The sequence below is a fragment of the Trachemys scripta genome, chromosome 2 (genome assembly GCF_013100865.1).
Source record: "Trachemys scripta elegans isolate TJP31775 chromosome 2, CAS_Tse_1.0, whole genome shotgun sequence".
Lineage (NCBI taxonomy): Eukaryota > Metazoa > Chordata > Testudines > Emydidae > Trachemys > Trachemys scripta.
In genome coordinates, this window is record NC_048299.1 from 140,389,958 (window position 1) to 140,398,216 (window position 8,259).

Consider the following 8,259-nt stretch of genomic DNA (forward strand, 5'->3'; position numbering starts at 1 on the left):
GGCAAAAGCATTCATGTAACGCAGCTGGGTGTGTCCTTGCCTATGAATGTCTGTGTTAAGTGCAGTACCTGGAGAGGTTTGCAGCTTGTCACGTTATCACAGTGTGAGAGGGAGCTCAGGCTGGTGAGACAGAGAGCTCAGAGAGCTCAAACCCTACTTCCAGATTGTACCCTGGGGAAGTACGTCACACTATATCAGGGGTTCCTCAACCCAGACCAGCCCCAAGTTCCTTCAGAATGTTCCCTGGCACTTACCACAATGCACCTGTGCTCTGCAGCTGGAGGCAAAGAGTGAGGCGCATCGGGCGAGTGGGTCCGAGATCTCGGGACTTGGAGAAGGTGAGCTCAGTCCTGCTCCTGTTGAGGTCAATAGCAAAATTCCCATTGAGGTCCAGGGGGAGCAGGACTGGCCCTGCTGGGTTAACTGGTGTTGGCTGAGCCATATCTCAGAAACGGCCCGTGTTAGATCAGTGCTAGGGGCTTGCTGTGAAGGAAAGCTAGGAAGAATAGCAAGAGGTCGATCTGGCTCCATCAGGAGCTCTTTGATGACCTGAAAATCAAAAAGTATCCCTACAGAAAAGTGAAAGTGAAAACCGGCACAAATTGCTAAGGAGGAGTACAAAAAACCAGTACAAGCATGTAGGGTTGAAATCAGAAAGGCTGAGGCACCTGGCCAGGGACATGAAAGGCAATAAGAAGAGGTTCTTTAAATATATTAGGAGCAAGAGAAAGACAAGGGAAGTGTAGGTTCACTATTTAGCAGGAAAGGTGAGCTAATAACAGAAGACATCAAAAAGGCGGACGTGTTTAATAAAAACAACAAGGAGTCTGGTGGCACCTTAAAGACTAACAGATTTATTTGGGCATAAGCTTTCGTGGGTAAAAACCGCACTTCTTCAGACGCATAGAGTGAAAGTTACAGATGCAGGCATTATATACTGACACATTGAGAGCAGGGAGTTACTTTGCAAGTGGAGAACCAGTATTGACAGGGCCAATTCATTCTATTACAGATTTAAAAGTCACTGTCATTAAACAAAAAAACTTCAGAAACAGACTTCAAAGAGAAACAGCAGAACTAAAATTCATCTGCAAATTTAACACCATTAATCTGGGTTTGAATAGGGACTGGGAGTGTCTGGCTCATTACAGAAGCACCTTTTCCTCTCCTGGAATTGACACCTCCTCATCTATTATTAGGAGTGGACTACATCCACCCTGATTGAATTGGCCCTGTCAACACTGGTTCTCCACTTGCGAAGTAACTCCCTGCTCTCCATGTGTCAGTATATAATGCCTGCATCTGTAACTTTCACTCTATGCATCTGAAGAAGTGAGGTTTTTACCCACGAAAGCTTATGCCCAAATAAATCTGTTAGTCTTTAAGGTGCCACCAGACTCCTTGTTGTTTTTGTAGATACAGACTAACACGGCTACCCCCTGATACTTGACACCATGGGAGGTGTTGAATGCCTTCTTTGCTCCAAGTATCAGAGGGGTAGCCGTGTTAGTCTGAATCTGTAAAAAGCAACAGAGGGTCCTGTGGCACCTTTAAGATTAAGTCTTAAAGGTGCCACAGGACTCTCTGTTGTTCTTTGCTCCAGTCTTCACTAGAAAGGTTGATTGTGACCAGATATTTAACACAATTAATGTTAACAAGGGGGAAGAAACACAAGCCCAGATAGGGAAAGAGAAGGTTAAAGACTATTTAGATAAGTTAGATATATTCAGTTCAGGAGGGCCTGATGAAATGCTCCCTAACTGTTTAAAGAACTAGCTGCAACAATCTCCAAACCGTTAACAATTTGAGAACCTTTGAGAACTCATGGAGGATGGGTGAGGTCCCAGAGTACTGGAGAAGGGCAAACATAGCACCTATCTTTAAAAATGGGGGGAAATGAGGACTCAGTCAGCCTAACTTCAATACCTGGAAAGGTACAGGGAAAAAAGTATTAAGTAATCAGTTCATAAGCACCTAGAGGATAAAGGGGTTATAAGGAATAGCCAACATCGATTGGTCAAGAACAAATCATGCCAAACCAACTTAATCTCCTTCTTTGACAGGGTTATTGGCCTAGTGGATGGAGAGGGTGAGCTACAGATGTGATATAGCTTGATTTTTGTAAGGCTTTTGACACAGTTCCATATGATTCTCATAAGCAAACTAGGGACAACCAGGTGAAATTACTACAAGGTGGATGCAAAGTTGGTTGAAAGATCCTACTTGAAGTGTAGTTATCAATGGTTTGCTATCAAACTGGGGGGATGCATCTAGTGGGGTCCCACGGGGGTCAATCCCAGTCTGATACTAGTCAACGTTTTCATTAATGACTTGGATAATGGAGTGGGAAGTAGGCTTATAAAATTTGCAGATGGCACCAAGCTGGGAAGGGTTGCAAGCACTTTGGAAGAAGGATTAGAATTCAAAACGACCTTGGCAAATTGGAGAATTGGTCTGAAATCAATGAGATGAAACTGAATAAAGACTGCATTTAGGAAGGAAAAAAAATCAAGTGCACAACTACAAAATGGGGAATAACTGGCTAGGCAGTAGTACTGCTGCAAAGGATCTGGGGGTCATAGTGGATCATAAATTGAATATGAGCCAACACTGTGATGCAGTTGTGAAAAAGGCTAATACCATTCTGGGATGTATGAACAGGAGCGTTGTATGTAAGACACTGGAGGTAACTGTCATACTCTGCTTGGCACTGGTGACGTCTCAGCTGGATTCTGTGTCCTGTTCTGGGTACCACACTTTAGCAAAGAAGGGGACAAACTGGAGAGCATCGAGATGAGAGCAACAAAAATGGTCAAAGTTTAGAAAACCTGACCTGTAAGGAAAGGTTAAAAAACTGGGCACATTTAGTCTTGAGAAAAGAAGACTGAGGGGAGACCTGATAACAATCTTCAAACATGTTAAGGGCAGTTAGAAAGAGGACTGTGATCAACTGTTCTCCACGTCCACTGAAGGCAGAACAAGAAGCAATGGGCTTAATCTGCAGTAAGGGAGATTTAGGTTAGATAGTAGGAAAAACTTTCTGTCTCTAAGGGTAGGTAAGCTCTGGACTAGACTCCCAAAGGAGGTTGTGGAATCCCCATCATTGGAGGTTTTTAAGAACAGGTTGGACAAACCCCTGTCAGGGCTGGTCTTGGTTTACTTGCTCCTGCTGAGTGCAGGGGACTGGACTAGATGTCCTGTCGAGGGCCCTTCCAGCCCAGCATTTCTATGCTTTATACCAGCATACTGAAACTAACTAGTGAGGGGATCCAGTAAATAAAAAGGGAAACCCAATGAGGCAACACTTTGAAGGGGAAGTAGATTGAGCATGCACCTCCAGCACAGAGCTATTGGTCTGCACACTCAGCAGCTCTTGCTGGCCAGCTGGGAGATGGCTTAGTGAGGGGCAGAGGTGCTGGAACTAGGGGTGCAGCACCACCTCCTGGCTTGAAGTGGTTTCCATCATATCCAGGGTTTACAGTTTGGTTCAATGGCTCTCAGCTCCCCCACTATGCACATTGTTCCAGCTCCCCTGGTGAGGGACGATGCTGAATTGGTGTCAGTAACGCTAAATCCTTCTTAATTTGCACAGGCATAACCCTACCTCTTATTAGGGGGTAGCCGTGTTAGTCTGTATCTACAAAAACAACAAGGAGTCTGGTGGCACCTTAAAGACTAACAGATTTATTTGGGCATGAGCTTTCGTGAGTAAAAACCTCACTTCTTCGGATGCATAGAGTGAAAGTCACAGATGCAGGCATTATATACTGACACATGGAGAGCAGAGAGTTACTTCACAAGTGGAGAACCAGTATTGACAGGGCCAATTCAATCAGGGTGGATGTAGTCCACTCCCAATAATAGATGAGGAGGTGTCAATTCCAGGAGAGGAAAAGCTGCTTCTGTAGTGAGCCAGCCACTCTCAGTACCTATTCAAGCCCAGATTAATGGTGTTGAATTTGCAAATGAATTTTAGTTCTGCTGTTTCTCTTTGAAGTCTGTTTCTGAAGTTTTTTTGTTCAATGATAGTGACTTTTAAATCTGTAATAGAATGACCAGGGAGATTGAAGTGTTCACTTACTGGCTTGTGTATGTTACCATTCCTGATGTCTGATTTGTGTCCATTTATTCTTTTGCGGAGGGACTGTCCGGTTTGGCCAATGTACATGGCAGAGGGGCATTGCTGGCACATGATGGCATATATGACATTAGTGGATGTGCAGGTGAATGAGCCCCTGATGGTGTGGCTGATGTGGTTGGGTCCTCTAATGCTGTTGCCAGAGTAGATATGGGGACAGAGTAGGCAACGAGGTTTGCTGCAGGGATAGGTTCCTGGGTTGGTGTTTCTGTGGTGTGGTGTGTAGTTGCTGGTGAGTATTTGCTTCAGGTTGGGGGGCTGTCTGTAAGCGAGGACTGGCCTGCCTCCCAAGGTCTGTGAGAGTGAGGGATCATTTTCCAGGATAGGTTGTAGATCGTGGATAATGCGCTGGAGAGGTTTTAGCTGGGGGCTGTATGTGATGGCCAGTGGTGTTCTGTTATTGTCCTTGTTGGGCCTGTCCTGTAGTAGGTGATTTCTGGGTACCCGTCTTGCTCTGTCTACCTCTTATTGATTACCTGGATTGCTGGACTGACCAGCAGCCCCTGTCCTGGACCAGAACCCCATTGTGCCAGCTCTGTACAAACCCAGGACAAAACCACAGCCCCTGTCCTGAAGAACTGACAACCTCATCTGAGATCAGCCCTCATTTGCTCTGCGTTTGCCTCCACGCGGCTTCTGTCACTCACCTGCGGCTGGCGATTAATCTGATCTGGCAACCCGCATCTAGCAGCCAAAGGCCTAATGAGCAGAGTGAAGCTAGACAAATTCAGACTGGGAACATGGTGCAGATCTTTAAAAGCGAGAGCAATTTTGCATTGGAAAAATATACCCAGGGCTGGGATGGAGGCTCCATCATGGATCATTTTTAACTCAAGCTGGGATGTTTTTCTAACAGATTGGCTCGAGGTCAAGCAGGAAGTAATGCAGGGCAGTTCTCTGGCCTGTGCTGTGCACGAGATCAGACTAGATGACCACTGTGGTCCCTTCTGGCCTTAGACTCTATGGCCCAGCTCTGCAGAGGATCTGGGCTCACAAATCTGTTGTCATTCCCCTCTAGCGGGTGGGCCTACTGTCAGGGATCCTGAACTCCACCCCATTTGGTGCACGCAGTGATGAGCGCGCTGGGCTGGGTTCGGGCAGAGACCTGCCCTGACAAGGTTACAGTCTGCGTTCGGGCACAAGAACGCCAGAGGTGAGGATAACAAATCAGCCAAGCACCAGAACAGGTGAGGCCAGGCAGGCAGGTGCAGTACTGAGATTATGCAAGGCAGGGGCACCGGAACGGGGGGGCCAGGACCCCATCACTTTTTTCCTGCCTTAATGGTAAGTGATGGCAGGGAGAAGCTGGCGGAGAGGGTGAGCCGCAGGTGGGGCCTCAAAGGAACGGGTGGAGCGGGAGTGGGAAGAGGTGGAGCGAGGGCAGGGCCTCAGGGGAGAGACAGGGCGGGGCCTTGGGGCAGAGCATGGGTGTGGTCCTGGGGAGAGGGGTGGGGTGTGGGCAGGGCCTCGGGGGAAGGATGGAGCAGGGCGGGGTCACGGTCCAGAGGCCTCTGGCCCCCCCCACTTCTAGGGAGCTTCTGCCACTCCTGCATCGCAAGGCCTAATCTCGCTCCCATTGGAAGGTTCCCATTCCCTTAAAGGCAGTGGGATTGGGCCCGTTACAGCCTGCTGCTGATCAGTGCTCCGAACAGTAACTCCCTCAGTGTAGGGGAACCAGCTGCAATTCCTGGCTAGGAGCAGGAGGGGACTGGGCACTCTGGCAGGGCTGTGCATTCCAGAGTCCCCTCGGTGTCATAGGAACTGCTCCGCTGGGATGCTGGGGGTTGGGGGGTGTCCTTGTCCTTCGGACACTGGTGGGGGGTGAGGGTCCAGTGACAGAGATCGTGTTGGATAGAAATAATGCTAGACTTGTCCTGCCCTTGAGGAGAAGAGACCCGGCTGTGGGGAAGGATGTGTAGGATCATGTTAGCACACGAGGGGAAGCTGTTCTGACTTGCTCACGCTTCTGTAAGCAGAAGTTGCTCAGGTAGCAATGGAGGAAATTCAGAGCAATTGTCGTTAGTCAGGGAGCAGGGCCTGGGGCAGCACCAGGGCCCCAGTCTTCCTGTAACCTCTTTTGCAATCTCTGGGCTGAACCTTGTTTGATTCACCTTGTGTCATCTCATTTCTTCCCTTTCACATGCATTAGCTCAGCCCTGCATGCTGGTGAGGTGCCTGGGACGATGCCAGCAGAAAGACATGGTTCTCACACATGAACTGCACAGGGCTGTGATGTATGTTGGATTCCCTACACCATATGCCTCAGTCAGGAGCAGCTGGTAACAACAGTGTCTGAGCTACTGCCTTCAGATCTGGATTCCAAACGTTCTCAGAGCCTGGAGTGTTTGGATTCGGGCTTCTGTGTTGGTCCTGGCTCCAATAAACTCATAGACTTTACAGTCAGAAGGGTCCATCCTGATCATCTAGTCTCACTTCCTGCACATCACAGGCCACAGAACCACCCCCACCCCCTCCAGTAACAGACTCTGAACCTCTGGCTGAGTGGCTGATGTCCTCAAATCATGGTTTAAAGACCTCAAGTTACAGAGACTCCACCATTTCCTCTAGTTTAAACCTGCAAGTGACCCGGGCCCCACGCTGCAGAGGAAGGCAAAACCCCGCTAGGGTCTCTGCCAGTCTGACCGGGGGAGATTTCTTCCTGACCCAAATCTGGCTGTCAGTTCGACCCTCTGAAAAGTGACAGTCAGAAGAGGATCATGGGCTCCACATTTATTGTGACTCCAGGTCAAAGCTCCGTGCAAACCCACCCTGGGATCTGAGAGCTAAGCTGGGCTCTTCCTGGCCCATGCATCAACCCCCAGAAAGATTCCCACACCTGGAACGACTGTTGTCGATTTGCAAACCAGGCTGCAGGTCAGCCCCCTCATCCAGGGCAGGGTTGGTTCTTGTGGAGCTAATGGGAGTAGATGAAAATCTTTTAGCTCTGTAAATGCCGCAGGTGAGCATGGGACAGGTGAGGAACAAATCCGAAGAGCAGGAAAGAGCCAGTTAACAGAGCAAACATCTGTCATTTACCCAGCACCAAAGATCACCTTTTCCCAGACTTGTTATGGGGTGTTCAGGAGGGGTTAAAAAAGCACAGCCCAGGGTGGCACACGTCAGAGCAGAACCAGACAGGCTTATATGGATCCTGGGTCCACCCAGCCCCTCAACTGACCCCTAAGCAAGACCCAGAAAACAACAGGTTTCAGGGGACAAAAACTGATGGTGGTGGAGGTCCAAGGGAGGGCGCCAAAGGAGGATGCTGAGCAGAGAACCTGGACAGTTTTCAGCTGTCTGCGAAGGATCCCCGAGAGTCACAGAACCAAGCAGGAAACAACAAGCAGAAGTATGAGCCATGGGCCAACTCTATCCGCTCCCCAGCTGCGTCCCAGGAGCAGAACCGAAGGGACTGAGGGGCGCTGGACTGGAGTCTGCCTTGCTGTGCTGCAGCCTTTGGTAGAGCTGAGTGATGCTCCCAGCCTGGGGGGCGGGCAGGAGGGGACTATTTACACCCATCAATAAACCAAGCAAAAAGGACAAAGAAACAAACTGGAGAGGCAGGTGTGGGAGAGGTGCCGGTGCTGCCTGGGAATCTCCACGCGCTGCCAGAGCCAACTGGGCCCATTCCCCACTGCCTAGGGTCACAGGGGGTCTCTTGGCGTGGCTGAGTCACAAGGACAAGGAAATGTATCCAGGCTCATGGCAATGGACTAGAGCAGGAGGGAGTGAATGCAGTACAGGGTGGCAAACACTAGAGGGAGTTTCGGGGTGACCTGTAACATTTAAAAAAAAAAAAAAAATCACCAGAGGGTCCTGTGGCACCTTTGAGACTAACAGAAGTATTGGGAGCATAAGCTTTTGTGGGTAAGAACCTCACTTCTTCAGATGCAAGAAGAAGTGAGGTTCTTACCCACAAAAGCTTATGCTCCCAATACTTCTGTTAGTCTTAAAGGTGCCACAGGACCCTCTGTTGCTTTTTACAGATTCAGACTCACACGGCTACCCCTCTGATACTCCTACGTAACAGAGCCTCTGAGTTGACTTGCATGACTATTTAGTTGTTTACAGCACGTATATTTACAATAGCACTCTCCTTTGGCTACACTACACCTGCTGTT